The sequence below is a fragment of the Magallana gigas genome, chromosome 4 (genome assembly GCF_963853765.1).
Source record: "Magallana gigas chromosome 4, xbMagGiga1.1, whole genome shotgun sequence".
In the NCBI taxonomy this organism is placed as follows: Eukaryota; Metazoa; Mollusca; class Bivalvia; order Ostreida; family Ostreidae; genus Magallana; species Magallana gigas.
In genome coordinates, this window is record NC_088856.1 from 40507846 (window position 1) to 40527115 (window position 19270).

The 19270-nt window shown below is 31.9% G+C and overlaps 1 protein-coding gene across 3 annotated transcripts in view; it reads right to left on the minus strand.

Annotated features, from left to right (window-relative positions):
- The window catches only part of LOC105347601 (inhibitor of nuclear factor kappa-B kinase subunit epsilon), a 384423-nt gene that overhangs the window by 266318 nt on the left and 98835 nt on the right, over nt 1-19270 (minus strand). The gene's annotated exons all lie outside the window — the stretch shown is intronic.

Sequence of the window (19270 nt, forward strand, 5' to 3'; positions counted from 1 at the left end):
AAATGTTACCGACAATTTCGCCAAATTTCATGCATCTATCATCTGTAGTTCCCGAGATCAACTCTGGACAAAAGACCCCCCAATTTTCAATTAAAGGGCAATAACTCATGACCGGAAGTAAATTTTAAAAATTTGAAAAAAACGTCTAGAGATATTAATATCATCTACATACCCTGAAAGTTTCATAGCAATCAGACAAAAAATGTTCGAGAAATCTCGTGCACAAAATTTGCGGGAAAAAAAAAAAAATAATAATAAGAAACAGTAGAATAACAGAAGGGTTTTCCGTTGAAAAACGGAAAACCCTAATAAAGAAAAAGAAACCGTAGAATAACAAGAGGGTCTTCCGTTGGAAACGGAAGACCCTAATAATAACTAGAGCAAAGCTCGTTGCAAAGCAACGAGTGGGTCTTCCGTTAATGTCGGAAGTAAAGCTGGAAGTTCCTGTTAGAAGCAGAGCTCTTAAACCAACAACAAGAGTAACGCAAATAAAAAGATGAAAAAATCGAATCATTCCTGGTACGACTTAACAAAATACGAATGATTTTAAGTACGACTTAACAAAAACATTTCCGATTTCAAGAACGACTTAACAAAAAAAATCCGAATGTGTTCAAGTACGACTTAACAATTATTTTTGGTACGAGTTAATTTTACTTTGAACATTACGCTATTTTTTAAACCTAGGAAGCGGAATCAAAATTTCCGGAAAAATCAATTTTTAAACCCCGATATCTCTGTTATGCATTGTCCGATTTTAAAACGGATTTCAGTGTTAGATTCAGCTTAATAAGCTCTACAAAACGCATATTCGTTTTTGATTTGATCAGAAAATTCATTTTTTCGAAAAATTTGTTTCACTTCCGGTTTCGACCAGAAGTGACAGATTTTCATTTCGAGCCTTATTACAGAGGTAAATCGACCAAATCATAACCATTGAAAATTTCAAGCCTCTATCTTAAAGCGTTTTTGAGAAACGCCGCGGACAAAATGACTTTTTGAAAATTTTAAAAATGACGTAACGTAAAAACGGAAGTGACGTTGTCAAGAAAACTTTAACATCTTTTAGGGATAATAGTTTCACATTATCTCTGAGAATTTCATCAAAATCGGTTGGAAACTTTTTGAGTTATAAAGCCGAGAAGGAGTCAGAAAAAAAAAGAAAAAGTATAATAATAATAAAAAGAAACCGAAGAATAACAAGAGGGTCTTCCGTTGAAAACGGAAGACCCTAACTAGAGCAAAGCTCGTTGCAAAGCAACGAGTGGGTCTTCCGTTAATGTCGGAAGTAAAGCTGGAAGTTCCTGTAAGAAGCAGAGCTCTTAAACCAATAACAAAAGTAACTAAAATAAAAAGATGAAAAAATCGAATTCTTCCTGGTACGACTTAACAAAATACGAATGATTTTAAGTACGACTTAACAAAAACCTTTCCGATTTCAAGAACGACTTAACAAAAAAATCCGAATTTGTTCAAGTACGACTTAACAACTTTTTTTGGTACGAGTTAATTTAACTTTTAACTTTATGCTATTTTTTAAACCAATAGCGTGGAATCAAAATTTCCGGAAAAATCAATTTTTAAACCCCAATATCTCTGTAATGAATCATCCGATTTAAAAACGGTTTTCAGTGTTAAATTCAGCTTATTTAGCTCTACAAAATACATATACGTTTTTTATTTGATCAAAAAATTCAAATTTTCGAAAAATTTGATTTACTTCCGGTTTCGACCGGAAGAGACAGATTTTCATTTCCAGCCTTATTACAGAGGTAAAACGATCAATAAATAAGCTCGAAAAATTTCAACTTTCTAACTTGAATCGTTTTTGAAAAAAGCCGCGGACAAAATGACTTTTTGAAAATTTTAAAAATGACGTAACGTAAAAACGGAAGTGATGTTGCTATAGAAACTTTAACATCTTTGAGCCATTATAATTTCACATTATCTCTGAAATTTTCATAAAAATCGGTCAAAAACTTTATGAGTTATGAAGCCGAAAAGAAGTCAGAAAAAAAAAGAAAAAGTATAATAACTAGAGCAAAGCTCGTTGCAAAGCAACGAGTGGGTCTTCCGTTAATGTCGGAAGTAAAGCTGGAAGGTCCTGTAAGAAGCAGAGCTCTTAAACCAATAACAAAAGTACCATAAATAAAAAGATGAAAAAATCGAATTATTCCTGGTACGACTTAACAAAATCCGAATGATTTTACGTACGACTTAACAAAAACCTTTCCGATTTCAAGAACGACTTAACAAAAAAAATCCGAATGTGTTACAGTACGACTTAACAATATTTTTTAGGTACAAGTTAATTTAACCAAGAACTTGATACTAATTTCTTAACCAAAAACGCGGAATCAAAATTTCCGGAAAAATCATTTTTTGAACTCGTATATCTCTGTAATGCATCGTTTGATTTTAAAACGGCTTTCAGTGTTACATTCAGCTTAATAAGCTCTACAAAACACATATTCATTTTTGATTTGATCAGAAAATTCATTTTTTCGAAAAATTTGTTTCACTTCCTGTTTCGACCGGAAGTGACAGATTTTCATTTCCAGCCTTATTACAGAGGTAAATCGACCAAATCATAACCATTGAAAATTTCAAGCCTCTATCTTAAAGCGTTTTTGAGAAAGGCCGCGGACAAAATGACTTTTTGAAAATTTTAAAAATGACGTTACGTCAAAACGGAAGTGACGTTGTCAAGAAAACTTTAACATCTTTGAGGGATAATAGTTACACATTATCTCTGAAAGTTTCATAAAAATCGGTCAAAAACTTTTTGAGTTATGAAGCCGAAAAGGAGTCAGAAAAAAAAAGAAAAAGTATAATAATAATAAAAAGAAACCGAAGAATAACAAGAGGGTCTTCCGTTGGAAACGGAAGACCCTAATAAAAAGAAACCGAAGAATAACAAGAGGGTCTTCCGTTGAAAACGGAAGACCCTAATAAAAAGAAACCGAAGAATAACAAGAGGGTCTTCCGTTGGAAACGGAAGACCCTAATAAGAATAAGAAAAGTGAAAAAGAAACAATAGAATAATAGAAGGGTCTTCCGCTGAAGACGGAAGACCCTAAAAAAGACAAAAACAATAGGTCTTTTCGACCGAAAGTCGAAAAGCCCTAACTAGACCTATTTTTGTCTCCAACAAAAAGGAAGGGCTTTTCGACAGCCCTTAAAACCCCTTATTTAAATTTATCATATTTTCTCTCAGAATCTGTATATTCAAAATGAGGAAAATATCATGAGCATATACCCACACGTTAACATTTAAGAAATTAAATGCCCAAAGAAAGACAACTTCAGAATATTTTATCCAACCATATCGTTTGTTTCCTGAAATAAAAGTTCTAAAAATTCTTATATAAGAAAGTACGCATTTAAGATTCAAGAGTTTTGGTATGCCAAAAGCTCTAATGCTAATCATTCATTGAGCAAAGCGAGATAACTCTTGAATTTTAATTTTTTTAAAATGTGATAAAGTTATCATTTTCAGGCCCTTAAAACCCCTATAAGGAGTCAAAATTGGCCCTTTGGACCATATGTTTTAAATTGAACTCCTTATTTTAAACGAATAACTGAAAAGAGTTTGAAAATTGGGTGAATAATAAAAAAGTTATAGCTAAAGGGCTGTTTTTAATATTGACCCCTTCAGGTCCCTTATTTTTCGGAATTTTTTTCCTCAGACCTTTTCCAGTCTGCGCATTAGGTCCCTCATTACAAGTACAAAATATAAAAATTTTTGCTTAAAAACTGTTCGAGAAAACGTTACTTGCGTGAATTCAATTTAACATAGAAACTCCCATAGACAATTTTCATCGGCTCATAAAACCGGAAGTACTCTATACCATCCAATGAAACTTTGAATATATCTAAATTACGTCTATTTAAACAATATCTCTCCTAATCATTTATTGAGCAAAGCGAGATAACTCTTGAAATTGAATTCTGATAAAGTTATCAGTTTCAGACCCTTTAAACCCTTATAAGGAGTCATAAAGTGCCCCCTCGGACCATATTTTCTAAATTGTACTCTTTATTCTGAACTATAAACCGAAAAGATTTTGAAAATCGGATAAACAATGAAAAAGTTACAGCAAAAGGACCGATTTTAATATTGACCCCTTTAGATCCCTTATTTTTTAGAATTGTTTTTCCAGGACCTTTTCCGGTCTGCGCATAAGGTCCCTTATTGCAAATACAAAATATAAAAATATTTGCTTGAAAACTGTTTGAGAAAACGTGACATGCGTGAATTTAATTTAACATAGAAACTCCCATAGACAATTTTCATCGGCTCATAAAACCGGAAGTACTCAATACTATTCAATGAAACTTGGAATATATCTTAATTACATCTATTTGAACAATATATATTCGTCTTAGAACATTCCTAAGCTTTTCTGAATTTTTTATTTTCTCATCCCCCCTTTTCTCAAGTTTGAAGCCTAAAATCTCAAAACTGATAAGAGATAGAAACTCGCCGCCGCTTTACTTTTTAAACAACTCGACATGGTTGATCTAACTGTAAAATTACAACGAATTTCCTTTAAAAATAAAAACAATATATTGATTTATTTAATATCTACTATTTTGCTTGTGTGAACCGGAAGTACCGGAACCGGAAGTGCAAAACCTAACATACTGGTGACATTTAAAAATGCTATAAGACTATTGTATAGTTATTTCATAAATCCTTTCCGTTTTAAAAAAATCGCTGACGGAAATTCTGTCGAGAAAAAGAAGAATAATAATAACTAGACCTATTTTTGTCTCCAACAAAAAGGAAGGGCTTTTCGACAGCCCTTAAAACCCCTTAATTAAATTTATCATATTTTCTCTCAGAATCTGTATATTAAAAATTAGGAAAATATCATGAGCATACACCCACACGTTAGCATTTCAGAAATTAAATGCCCAAAGAAAGACAACTTCAGAATTTTTTATCCAACTATATCGTTTGTTTCCTGAAATAAAAGTTCTAAAAATTCATATATAACAAAGTACTCATTTAAGATTAAAGAGTTTTGGTATGCCAAAAGCTCTAATGCTAATCATTCATTGAGCAAAGCGAGATAACTCTTGAATTTTAATTTTTTGGAATGTGATAAAGTTATCATTTTCAGACCCTTAAAACCCCTATAAGGAGTCAAAAAGTGCCCCCTCGGACCATATTTTTAAAATTGTACTCTTTATTCCAAACTATAAACCGAAAAGATTTTGAAAATCGGATAAACAATAAAAAAGTTACAGCTAAAGGGCCGTTTTTGATATTGACCCCTTTAGATCCCTTATCTTTTAGAACTTTTTTCCCAGGACCTTTTCCGGTCTGCGCATTAGGTCCCCTATTTCAAATACAAAATATAACTAGACCTATTTTTGTCTCCAACAAAAAGGAAGGGCTTTTCGACAGCCCTTAAAACCCCTTAATTAAATTTATCATATTTTCTCTCATTGAATCTGTATATAAAAAATTAGGAAGATATCATGAGCATATACCCACACGTTAACATTTAAGAAATTAAATGCCCAAAGAAAGACAACTTCAGAATTTTTTATCCAACTATATCGTTTGTTTCCTGAAATAAAAGTTCTAAAAATTCATATATAAGAAAGTACTCATTTAAGATTCAAGAGATTTGGTATGCCAAAAGCTCTAATGCTAATCATTCATTGAGCAAAGCGAGATAACTCTTGAAATTTAATTTTTTTGAAATGTGATAAAGTTGTCATTTTCAGGCCCTTAAAACCCCTATAAGGAGTCAAAAAGTGCCCCCTCGGACCATATTTTTTAAATTGTACTCTTTATTGTGAACTATAAACCGAAAAGATTTTGAAAATCAGATAAACAATAAAAAAGTTACAGCTAAAGGACCGTTTTTAATATTGACCCCTTCAGATCCCTTATTTTTTCGAATTTTTTTCCCAGAACCTTTTCCGATCTGCGCATTAGGTCCTTTATTGCAAATACAAAATATAAAAATATTTGCTTAAAAAGTGTTTGAGAAAACGTTACATGCGTGAATTCAATTTAACATAGAAACTCCCATAGACAATTTTCATCGGCTCATAAAACCGGAAGTACTCAATACTATTCAATGAAACTTGGAATATATCTTAATTACATCTATCTAAACAATATATATCCGTCTTAGAACATACCTAAGCTTTTCTGAGTTTTTTATTTTTTCATCCCCCCTTTTCTCAAGTTTGAGGCCTAAAATCTCAAAACTGATAAGAGATAGAAACTCGCCGCCGCTTTACTTTTTAAACAACTCGACATGGTTGATCTAACTCTAAAATTACAAGGAATTTCCTTTAAAAATAAAAACAATATATTGATTCATTTAATTTTTACTATTTTGCTTGTGTGAACCGGAAGTACCGGAACCGGAAGTCCAAAACCTAACATACTGGTGACATTTAAAAATGCTATAAGACTTTTGTATAGTTATTTCTGAAATCCTTTCCGTTTTAAAAAAATCGCTGACGGAAATTCTGTCGAGAAAAAGAATAATAACTAGACCTATTTTTGTCTCCAACAAAAAGGAAGGGCTTTTCGACAGCCCTTAAAACCCCTTATTTAAATTTATCATATTTTCTCTCAGAATCTGTATATTCAAAATTAGGAAAATAGCATGAGCATATACCCACACGTTAACATTTAAGAAATTAAATGCCCAAAGAAAGACAACTTCAGAATTTTTTATCCAACTATATCGTTTGTTTCCTATAATAAAAGTCCTAAAAATTCATATTTAGGAAAGTACTCATTTAAGATTCAAGAATGTTAGTATGCCAAAAGCTCTAATGCTAATCATTCATTGAGCAAAGCGAGATAACTCTTGAAATTTAATTTTTTTAAATGTGATAAATTTATCATTTTCAGGTCCTTAAAACCCTTATAAGGAGTCAAAAAGTGCCCCCTCGGACCATATTTTTTAAATTGTACTCTTTATTCTGAACTATAAACCGAAAAGATTTTGAAAATCGAATAAACAATGAAAAAGTTACAGCTAAAGGGCTGTTTGTAATATTGACCCCTTCAGATCCCTTATTTTTTAGAATTTTTTTCCCAGGACCTTTTCCGGTCTGCGCATTAGGTCCCTTATTGCAAATACAAAATATAAAAATATTTGCTTGAAAACTGTTTGAGAAAACGTTACATGCGTGAATTTAATTTAACATAGAAACTCCCATAGACAATTTTCATCGGCTCATAAAACCGGAAGTACTCAATACTATTCAATGAAACTTGGAATATATCTTAATTACATCTATTTAAACAATATATATCCGTCTTAGAACATTCCTAAGCTTTTCTGAGTTTTTTATTTTTTCATCCCCCCTTTTCTCAAGTTTGAGGCTTAAAATCTCAAAACTGATAAGAGATAGAAAATCGCCGCCGCTTTACTTTTTAAACAACTCAACATGGTTGATCTAACTCTAAAATTACAACGAATTTACTTTAAAAATAAAAACAATATAATGATTCATTTAATTTCTACTATTTTGCTTGTGTGAACCGGAAGTACCGGAACCGGAAGTCCAAAACCTTACATACTGGTAACATTTAGAAATGCTATAAGACTATTGGATAGTTATTCCTGAAATCCTTTCCGTTTTCAAAAAATCGCTGACGAAACATTGTCGAGAAGAATAATAATAACTAGAACTTTTTTTGTCTTCAACAAAAAGTAAGGGCTTTTCGACAGCCCCATTATCCCTTTTTAATTAAATGTTCAAAAAAAAGTTATCCTCTAATTTATTTCCAAAAGTTCTAAACGCCTTGGTATCCCCAGTTGCTTAGATAGGAACTTACGAGTAGTGCAATGTGAAAAGAAAGATAACTCCAGAATTTTACAGGTAGCTACACTTCTAATTTCCAAAGTAATATTTTTAAAAAATCATATCGAAGGAAGTATGCATTCCACGGACACAAAACTTGGTATGCCTATAGTATTTATTCTCTACATTCTTACAGCAAAGCGAGATAACTCTTACTTAAAAACATTTTGAAATTTAAACAGATGATGATCTTTGGGCCTTCCTTACCCCTATAAGGAGTCAAAAAATGGCCCCTCGGACCATAATTTTAAGATTATACTCTTCATTTTGAACAATAAACTGAAAAGGTTTTTAAAATCGGAAAAGAAATTAAAAAGTTACAGCTAAAGGGCTGTTTTGTACGTTGGCCCTTGCAGATCCCCAATTTTCTCGAATTGTCTACCCAAAAACTTTTCCGGTCTGCGAATTGTGTGTACCATTATACATCTGAAATATTGTAATGTTAACTTGTAAACTTTTTGAGAAAACGAACGACGCGTGATTTTAGTTTAACATTGAAACTCCCATAGACAATTTTTCATAGGCTCATAAAACCGGAAGTACTCAATATATTTTATTCAAACTTGGTATATATCTTGAATACTTCTATTTAAACAATGTCTCGGCATCTTATAAAATTTCTAAGTTTTTTTTAAAAAAAATTCTGTTTCATCCCCCATTATCTCAAGTTTGAGCCCTAATATCTCAAAAACGGTAAGAGATAGAGAAATGGCTACGGTTATGATTTTGTACAGCAAGACAAGATGCATCTAATTCTTAAATTTGAATGCTCTAACTATAAAAACAATAAAGATATTGTGCTTCAATGAAATTTTAGTATTTTCCTTGTCAAAACCGGAAGTGCCGGAACCGGAAGTCCAAAACCTTACATACGCGTGCCATTTAAAATTGCTTTAAGTGTATTGCATTGTGGTTTTAATATGTCTTTCCGTTTTCAAAAAATCGCTGACGAAACTTTGTCGAGAATAATAAAAAATAATAAAACAGAACAAAAACAATAGGTCTTTTCGACCGAAAGTCGAAAAGCCCTAATAAAACATCAGAATAACAATAGGTCTTTTCGACCGAAAGTCGAAAAGCCCTAATAATAACTAGACCTTTTTTTGTCTTCAACAAAAAGTAAGGGCTTTTCGAAAGCCCCAGTTTCCCTTTTTTATTTACAGTGTCAAAAAAAATATCTTTTATCTATTTCCAAATTTTCTAAACGCCTCGGTATAACCAGTTGCTTAGATAGGAATTTATGAGTACTGCAGTGTGAAAAGAAAGATAACTTCAGAATTTAACAAGTAGCTACACCTGTAATTTTCAGAAGAATATTTTCAAAAAATCATTCCTAAGTAAGTATTCATTCCTTGGACGCAAAACTTGGTATGCTAAGAGTATTTATGTTCTACATTCTTAGAGCAAAGCGAGATAACTGTTCCAAGAAATAATTTTGAAATTTAAACAAGTTGTGATCTTTAGGCCCTTCAAACCCCTATAAGGAGTCCAAAAGTGGCCCCTCGGACCATACTTTTTAAATTGTACTCTTTATTCTAAACTATTAACCGAAAAGATTTTAAAAATCGGATCAATAATAAAAAAGATACAGCAAAAGGACTGTTTTTAATACTGTCCCCTACAGATCCCTTATTTTTCAGAAGTTTTTCTCCAGGACCTTTTCAGGTCTGTGCACTGGGTCCCTTATTGCAAATATTAAATATAAAAATATTTACTTGATAACTGTTTGAGAAAACGTTACACGCGTGAATTCAATTTAACATAGAAACGCCCATAGACAATTTTCATCGGCTCATAAAACCGGAAGTACTCAATACTATTCAATGAAACTTGGAATATATCTTAATTACTTCTATGTTAATAATATTCAGGCGTCAAATAAATTTTTAAAAGTCGTTTGAATTTTTTTGTTTTTTCATCCCCCCTTTTCTAAAGTTTAGGACTTAATATCTCAAAAACGGTAAGAGATAGAAAGTTGCCTACGCTTACAATTTTGTACAACTATCTATGATAAAGGTAATTCTAAAATTTGAATGCTCTACATTAAAAAATAAACAAAGAATTGAGTTTCAAACAATTTTTTGCAAATTTCCTTGTAAAAACCGGAAGAACCGGAACCGGAACTTTAAAACCTTACATTTCATAAATTGATATATTTGCTCTAAGACCAATGTATACTTGTATTAGTATTCCTTCCAGTTTTCAAAAAATCGCTGACAGAAATCTGTCGCAAATAATAATAATAAAAAAAGACAAAAACAATAGGTCTTTTCGACCGAAAGTCGAAAAGCCCTAATAACTAGAACTTTTTTTGTCTTCAACAAAAAGTAAGGGCTTTTCGACAGCCCCATTATCCCTTTTTAATTAAATGTTCAAAAAAATTATTCTCTTAATTATTTCCAAGTGTTCTAAACGCCTTGGTATCCCCAGTTGCTTAGATAGGAACTTATGAGTAGTGCAATGTGAAAAGAAAGATAACTCCAGAACTTTACAGGTGGCTATATTTCTAATTTCCAGAAAAATATTTTCAAAAAATCATATTGAAGTAAGTATCCATTCCTGGGACACCAAATTTTATATGCCTACAGTATCAATGCTGTTTTTTCATACAGCAAAGCGAGATAACTCTTTCTAAAAAAAATTTTGAAACTTAAAAAAGTTCTGATCTTTAGGTCTTTCAAACCCCTTTAAGGAGTCAAAAAGTGGCACCTCGGACCATCATTGTTAAATTGTACTCTTTAATCTGAACTATTAACTGAAAGGATTTTGAAAATCGGATGAATAGTAAAAAAGATATAGCTAAAGGGCTGTTTTTAATACTGACCCCTACAGATCCCTTATTTTTCAGAAGTTCTTTTCCAAGATCTTTTCCGGTCTGCGCATTAGGTCCCTTATTGCAAATATCAAAAATAAAAATATTTGCTTGATAACTGTTTGAGAAAACGTTACACGCGTGAATTCAATTTAACACAGAAACTCCCGTTGACAATTTTCATCGACTCATAAAACCGGAAGTACTCAATACTATTCAATGAAACTTTGAATGTATGTTAATTACATCTATCTTAATAATATGCAGGCGTCAAATAATTTTTTAAAGGTCATTTGAATTTTTTTGTTTTTTCATCCCCCCTTTTCTAAAGTTTAGGACTTAATATCTCAAAAACAGTAAGAGATAGAAAGTTGTCAACGCTTACAATTTGAAACAACTATTTATGATAAAGGTAATTCTAAAATTTGAATGCTCTACATTAAAAAATAAACAAAGAATTGAGTTTCAAACAATTTTTGCAATTTTCCTTGTAAAAACCGAAAGTACCGGAACCGGAAACTCAAAATAGGACATTTCATAGACTGATACATTTGCCGTAAGACCAATGTAAACTTGTATCAATATTCCTTCCAGTTTTCAAAAAATCGCTGACAGAAATCTGTCGAGAAAAATAATAATAAAACTAGAACTTTTTTTGTCTTCAACAAAAAGTAAGGGCTTTTCGACAGCCCCAGTTTCCCTTTTTTATTTAAAGTGTCAAAAAAAAAATATCTCTATTCTATTTCCAAATTTTCTAAACGCCTCGGTATAACCAGTTGCTTAGAGAGGAATTGATGAGTAGTGCAGTGTGAAAAGAAAGATAACTCCAGAATTTAACAAGAAGCTACACCTGTAATATTCAGAAGAATATTTTCAAAAAATCATTCCAAAGTAAGTATTCATTCATTGCACGAAAAACTTGGTATGCTAAGAGTATTTGTTCTCTACATTCTTAGAGCAAAGCGAGATAACTCTTCGAAGAAAAAATTTTGAAGTTTAAACAAGTTGTGATCTTTAGGCCCTTCAAACCCCTATAAGGAGTCAAAAAGTGGCCCCTCGGACCATAATTTTTAAATTGTACTCTTTATTCTGAACTATTAACCGAAATGATTTTGAAAATCGGATGAATAATAAAAAAGATACAGCTAAAGGGCTGTTTTTAATACTGATCCCTACAGATCCCATATTTTTCAGAAGTCCTTTCCCAGGACCTTTTCCGGTCTGCGCATTAGGTCCCTTATTGCAAATACAAAATATAAAAATATTTGCTTGATAACTGTTTGAGAAAACGTTACACGCGTGATTTCAATTTAACATAGAAACTCCCATAGACAATTTTCATCGGCTCATAAAACCGGAAGTACTCAATACTTTTCAATGAAACTTTGACTATATATTAATTACTTCTATCCTATTTATATTCAGGCGTCAAATAATTTTTTAATGTTCATTTGAATTTTTTTTGTTTTTTCATCCCCCCTTTTCTAAAGTTTAGGACTTAATATCTCAAAAACGGTAGAAGATAGAAAGTTGTCTACGCTTACAATTTTGTACACCTATTTATGATAAAGGTAATTCTAAAATTTGAGTGCTCTACATTAAAGAATAAACTAAGAATTGAGTTTCAAACATTTTTTGCAATTTTCCTTGTAAAAACCGTAAGTACCGCAACCGGAAATCGAAAACCTTACATTTCATATATTGATATATTTGCTTTAAGACCAATGTGTACTTGTATCAGTATTTCTTCCAGTTTTCAAAAAATCGCTGACAGAAATTTGTCTTAAAATAATAATAATAACTAGAACTTTTTTTGTCTTCAACAAAAAGTAAGGGCTTTTCGACAGCCCCAGTTTCCCGTTTTTATTTAAAGTGTCAAAAAAAAAATATCTCTAGTCTATTTCCAAATTTTCTAAACGCCTCGGTATAACCAGTTGCTAAGATAAGAATTTATGAGTACTGCGGTGTGAAAAGAAAGATAACTCCAGAGTTTAACAAATAGCTTCACCTGTAATTTTCAGAAGAATATTTTCAAAAAATCATTCCAAAGTAAGTATTCACTCCTTGGACGCAAAACTTGGTATGCTAAGAGTATTTGTGCTCTATATTCTTAGAGCAAAGCGAGATAACTCTTCCAAGAAATAATTTTGAAATTTAAAAAAGTTCTGATCTTTAGGCCCTTCAAACCCCTATAAGGAGTCAAAAAGTGCGCCCTCGGACCATAATTTTTAAATTGTACTCTTTAATTTGAACTATTAACCGAAAAGATTTTGAAAATCGGATGAATAATAAAAAAGTTACAGGTAAAGAGCTGTTTTTAATACTGACCCCTACAGATCCCTTATTTTTAAGAAGTTCTTTTCCAGGACCTTTTCCGGTCTGGGCATTGGGTCCCTTATTTTAAATGCTAAATATGAAAATATTTGCTTGAAAACTGTTTGAGAAAACGTTACACGCGTGAATTCAATTTAACATAGAAACTCCCATAGACAATTTTCATCGGCTCATAAAACCGGAAGTACTCAATACTATTCAATGAAACTTGGAATATATCTTAATTACTTCTATCTTAATAATATCCAGGCGTCAAATAAATTTTGAAAGGTCATTTGAATTTTTTTGTTTTTTCATCCCCCCTTTTCTAAAGTTTAGGACTTAATATCTCAAAAACGGTAGGAGATAGAAAGTTGTCTACGCTTACAATTTTGTACAACTATTTATGATAAAGGTAATTCTAAAATTTGAATGCTCTACATTAAAAAATAAACAAGGAACTGAGTTTCAAACAATTTTTGCAATTTTCCTTGCAAAAACCGGAAGTACCGGAACCGGAAATCGAAAACCTTACATTTCATGAATTGATATATTTGCTCTAAGACCAATGTATACTTCTTTTAGTAGTCCTTCCAGTTTTCAAAAAATCGCTGACAGAAATCTGTCGAGAAAAATAATAATAACTAGAACTTTTTTTGTCTTCAACAAAAAGTAAGGGCTTTTCGACAGCCCCATTATCCCCTTTTAATTAAATGTTTAAATAAAATATTCTCTAATTTATTTCCAAGTGTTCTAAACGCCTTGGTATCTCAAGTTGCTTAGATAGCAACTTATGAGTAGTGCACTGTGAAAAGAAAGATAACTCCAGAACTTTACAGGTAGCTACACTTTAAATTTCCAGAAAAATATTTTCAAAAAATCATATTGAAGTAAGTATTCATTCCCCAGACACCAAATTTTGTATGCCTACAGTATTAATGCTCCTTAATCTTAGAACAAAGCGAGACAACTCTTTCTAAAAAAAAAACTGAAATTTGAACAAGTTCTGATATTTAGGTCCTTCAAACCCCTTTAAGGACTCAAAAAATGGCCCCTCGAACCATAATTTTAATATTGGACTCTTTATTCTAAACAATAAACTGAAAAGATTTTTAAAATCGGATGAAAGGTAAAAAAGTTACAGCTAAAAGGCTGTTTTGCACGTTGGCCCCTGCAGATCCCTAATTTTTTTGAGTTGTCTACACAAAACTTTTTCAGGTCTGCGGATTGTGTGTGTCATTATAAAGATGAAATATTGTAGCAATTACTTGAAAACCTTTGGAGAAAACGAACCACGCGTGATTTTTGTTTAACATTGCAACTCCCATAGGCGATTTCATTGACCTATAAAACCGGAAGTAGTCATAATATTTTAATGAAACTTAGAATGTATGTTTATTACATCTATGTTAGTGATATTTAGGCGTTAAATAATTTTTTAGAGGTCATTTGAATTTTTTTGTTTTCTCATCCCCCCTTTTTCAAAGTTTAGGAATCTATATCTCAAAAACGGTAAGATATAGAAAGTTGTGTACGTGTACAATTTTGTACAGCAAGACAAGATGCATCTAATTCTAAAAGTTGAACATTCTAATATAAACTCTAAACAAAGCATCGCGTTTTAATCAATTTTTACATTTTTCCTTGTAAAAACCGGAAGTACCGGAACCGGAAATCAAAAACCTTACATTCCATGGAATAAGAGATTTGCTGTAAGACCGTTCCAAAATTGTATCAACATTGCTTCCAGTTTTCAAAAAATCGTTGACAAAAATCTGTCGAGAAAAATAATAATAATAATAATAAAAAAAGACAAAAACAATAGGTCTTTTCGACCGAAAGTCGAAAAGCCCTAATAAAAAAAGACGAAAACAATAGGTCTTTTCGACCGAAAGTCGAAAAGCCCTAATAAAAAAAGACGAAAACAATAGGTCTTTTCGACCGAAAGTCGAAAAGCCCTAATAAAAAAAGACAAAAACAATAGGTCTTTTCGACCGAAAGTCGAAAAGCCCTAAAAAGACAAAAACAATAGGTCTTTTCGACCGAAAGTCGAAAAGCCCTAATAACTAGACCTTTTTTTGTCTTCAACAAAAAGTAAGGGCTTTTCGAAAGCCCCAGTTTCCCTTTTTTATTTACAGTGTCAAAAAAAATATCTTTTATCTATTTCCAAATTTTCTAAACGCCTCGGTATAACCAGTTGCTTAGATAGGAATTTATGAGTACTGCAGTGTGAAAAGAAAGATAACTTCAGAATTTAACAAGTAGCTACACCTGTAATTTTCAGAAGAATATTTTCAAAAAATCATTCCTAAGTAAGTATTCATTCCTTGGACGCAAAACTTGGTATGCTAAGAGTATTTATGTTCTACATTCTTAGAGCAAAGCGAGATAACTGTTCCAAGAAATAATTTTGAAATTTAAACAAGTTGTGATCTTTAGGCCCTTCAAACCCCTATAAGGAGTCCAAAAGTGGCCCCTCGGACCATACTTTTTAAATTGTACTCTTTATTCTAAACTATTAACCGAAAAGATTTTAAAAATCGGATCAATAATAAAAAAGATACAGCAAAAGGACTGTTTTTAATACTGTCCCCTACAGATCCCTTATTTTTCAGAAGTTTTTCTCCAGGACCTTTTCAGGTCTGTGCACTGGGTCCCTTATTGCAAATATTAAATATAAAAATATTTACTTGATAACTGTTTGAGAAAACGTTACACGCGTGAATTCAATTTAACATAGAAACGCCCATAGACAATTTTCATCGGCTCATAAAACCGGAAGTACTCAATACTATTCAATGAAACTTGGAATATATCTTAATTACTTCTATGTTAATAATATTCAGGCGTCAAATAAATTTTTAAAAGTCGTTTGAATTTTTTTGTTTTTTCATCCCCCCTTTTCTAAAGTTTAGGACTTAATATCTCAAAAACGGTAAGAGATAGAAAGTTGCCTACGCTTACAATTTTGTACAACTATCTATGATAAAGGTAATTCTAAAATTTGAATGCTCTACATTAAAAAATAAACAAAGAATTGAGTTTCAAACAATTTTTTGCAAATTTCCTTGTAAAAACCGGAAGAACCGGAACCGGAACTTTAAAACCTTACATTTCATAAATTGATATATTTGCTTTAAGACCAATGTATACTTGTATTAGTATTCCTTCCAGTTTTCAAAAAATCGCTGACAGAAATCTGTCGCAAATAATAATAATAAAAAAAGACAAAAACAATAGGTCTTTTCGACCGAAAGTCGAAAAGCCCTAATAACTAGACACGATCTCGTTGCGAGCAACGAGGAGGTCTTCCGTCCGATTTTTAGTAGGAAATATGACATCATCGACTTTGATTTTCAACAAAAAAACATGATATGGAAAAAAGTGTGAAGAACTTATGCTTTTTTGTATCGCATTTAATAACTTTTCTATTGCTTTTTTTAAATACTTGCATTTCTCCAAATTCAGATAGAAAAGATTAAACTTGTTTACCTCTGGCTCCTAAAAACCCTAATTAGGTAACGCAAGAAAAAACCATTATATTGTTAGGATATATAAACGTATTATACCTAATTCAGTTTAAATAACCTTTCACAAAATAGCTCTTAGTAAAACGCTATAGATTAAGGACTTTAGAGCCCTTTGATCCCCTAATTTAAGGGGCCAGCCCTTTTTTCTTGAAATCAAATGGAAGGTCATTTCATTCTGAACACATTTTGTCAACAAATGTTTCAAAATTTGTTACCGTTCTTGAGATATATGGGAAAGAAGGTTTTAGGGGCCGATCCCGTATCTCCTCATAGGGGCTGTTGAACGAAATTTTGAAGGTTGCATATTGTTAAGAACATCATTTTGAACAACTTTATTTCTTTACTACATTTCAAAATAATTTTCCTTTCAGAGATATGAATGATCAGAGTTTTGGACTTTTTGCCCCTAAAACCCCTATTTACATAACACACGATAAAATCATTACATTGCTTGGATACATAACTGTGAGATAAACATATTTGCTTCTATAACATTTTACAAAATATCCCTCAGTAAAGGGCTATAGATAAAAGACTTTAGAGCCCTTTGGTTCCCTAATTTAAGGGGCCAGCCCCTTTTTCTTGATATCAAATAAAAGGTCACTTAATTCTACACACATTTTGTTCAACAAGTGTTTAGAAATTTGTTACCGTTCTGGAGGTATATGAGAAAGAAGGTTTAAGGGGCTGATCCTTTATCTCCTTTAAGGGGCCGTTTAACGAAATTGTGAAGGTTGCATATTGTTAAGGACATCATTTTGAACAACTTTCCTTCTATACTGCATTTCAAAATATTTTTCCTTTCTGAGATATGGGTGATCGAAATTTTGGACTTTCGGCCCCTAAAAACCCTTAATTACGTAATACATGGAAAAATCATTACATTGCTTAGATACATAACAGTAAGATGAACATATTTGCTTCTATAACATTTCACAAAATATCGTTCAGTAAAGGGCTACAGATTTAAGACTCTCGAGCCCTTTTGTTCCCTAATTGAAGGGGCCAGCCCCTTTTTCTTGATTTTAAAAGAAAGGTCTTGTAAATAGAAACTATTTTTACATTACATGTCTTAACAAAATATTTTTCAGAAAAGAGATAATTAAAAAAAAACACGAAAAATTACGACGTTTTTTCCATGTCAATTTTCGGGTCCAGGCGAGCTTCGGCGCCTTTAAAGCTAGATCAAAATGAAAATAAAATTGCAAATCTACAATCTTTCGTCTACTATCCCTGAAAGTTTGAACTCAATATCTTTTATAGTTTAGGAGAACTTAGAGGGACAAGCCACCCCTCTGAAAATCGCAAAAACGTCAGTTTCTCAAAAACGGAAGTGACGTCATCAATGAAATCAAAAACCTATAAGGTTCAGATCAGTATCTATCAGATCTGAAAGTTTCATGAAAATCGGTCTAGCCGTTTCTGAGAAATCGCGTGCACAAAATTTGTAAGAAAAAAAAAGAAAAATAATAATAATAACTAGACACGATCTCGTTGCGAGCAACGAGGAGGTCTTCCGTCCGATTTTTAGAAGAAAATATGACATCATCGACTTTTGATTTTCGACATCAAAACATGATATGGAAAAAGGAGTGAAGTACTAATGCTTTAAAGTATTGCTTTTTAGGTCTATTACATTGCTTTTTAAAATACTTGCATTTCTTCCAAATAAGATTGAAAATGTTAAACTTGTTACATCTGGTCCCTAAAAACCCTAATTGGGTAACGCAAGAGCAAATCATCATACTGTTAGGATATGTAGACGTATTATACTTAATCTAGCTTTAATAACCTTTCACAAGATGGCTCTCATTAAAGGGCTATAGATAAAATTCTTTTAGACCCTTTGGTCCCCTAATTTAAAGGGCCAGCCCCTTTTTCTTGGATTCAAATGAAAGGACATTTAATTCTGAACACAGGATGAATGACCAACTTTAAGTCCTCCTTAAAGATAGCTTAAAGGTGTTTAAAGGTAGCTTAAAGACGATCTTTAAGCAACCTTTAAGCTACCTTTAAGCTATAAGTATTGCTTAAAGGTGGCTTAAAGAAAGCGTAAAGATGGCTTAAAGGCAGCTTAAAGACTATCTTTAAGCCACCTTTAAGTCACCTTTAAGGACAACTTATAGGTCCTTAATGTCCAAACTTCTTTAAGCCACCTTTAAGCCACCTTTAAGCTACCTTTAAGCCACCTTTAAGCCATTAAAAAAAATTTAATTCAATATTGTGCTTAATTTCCAACAAAATGTATTAACTTTATGAAAGAAAAGGTATTAAAACGGTTTTTGTTCTAGAAAGAAAAATGAAAAAAAAACACAAAAAAAAACGGCCACGGCGAGAATTGAACCCGGGACCCTAAGTTTACTAGCATCACCACACATCCTCTGCACCACGGCAACTTAGATATTTATGAGCGTTTTTATATCCTATATATCAGTGGATATTGAATCACTGTATTGAATGTGTTTACTTGAAAAGATTTTGACAAACCATTCAGTTTGTAACAATCAATTATATCTTATTTATAAATTACATGCATGCATGTATTTAGAATGAAATACGGAACTTGGTCTTCAGTGAACAAAAATATATTATACCTAAATGGAAACCGTTAGGTTCACTATAGTAGGCTTTCTTAGTTAATAAATTTAAACCGAGTAGATATACGTTCATCTAATTTATAGCTATAAAAATGTAAGAAAGAAAATGAAATCATTTCTTTTATTAAATGCATTGATACTATTAGGGTATTTGTTCAAATTCCCGC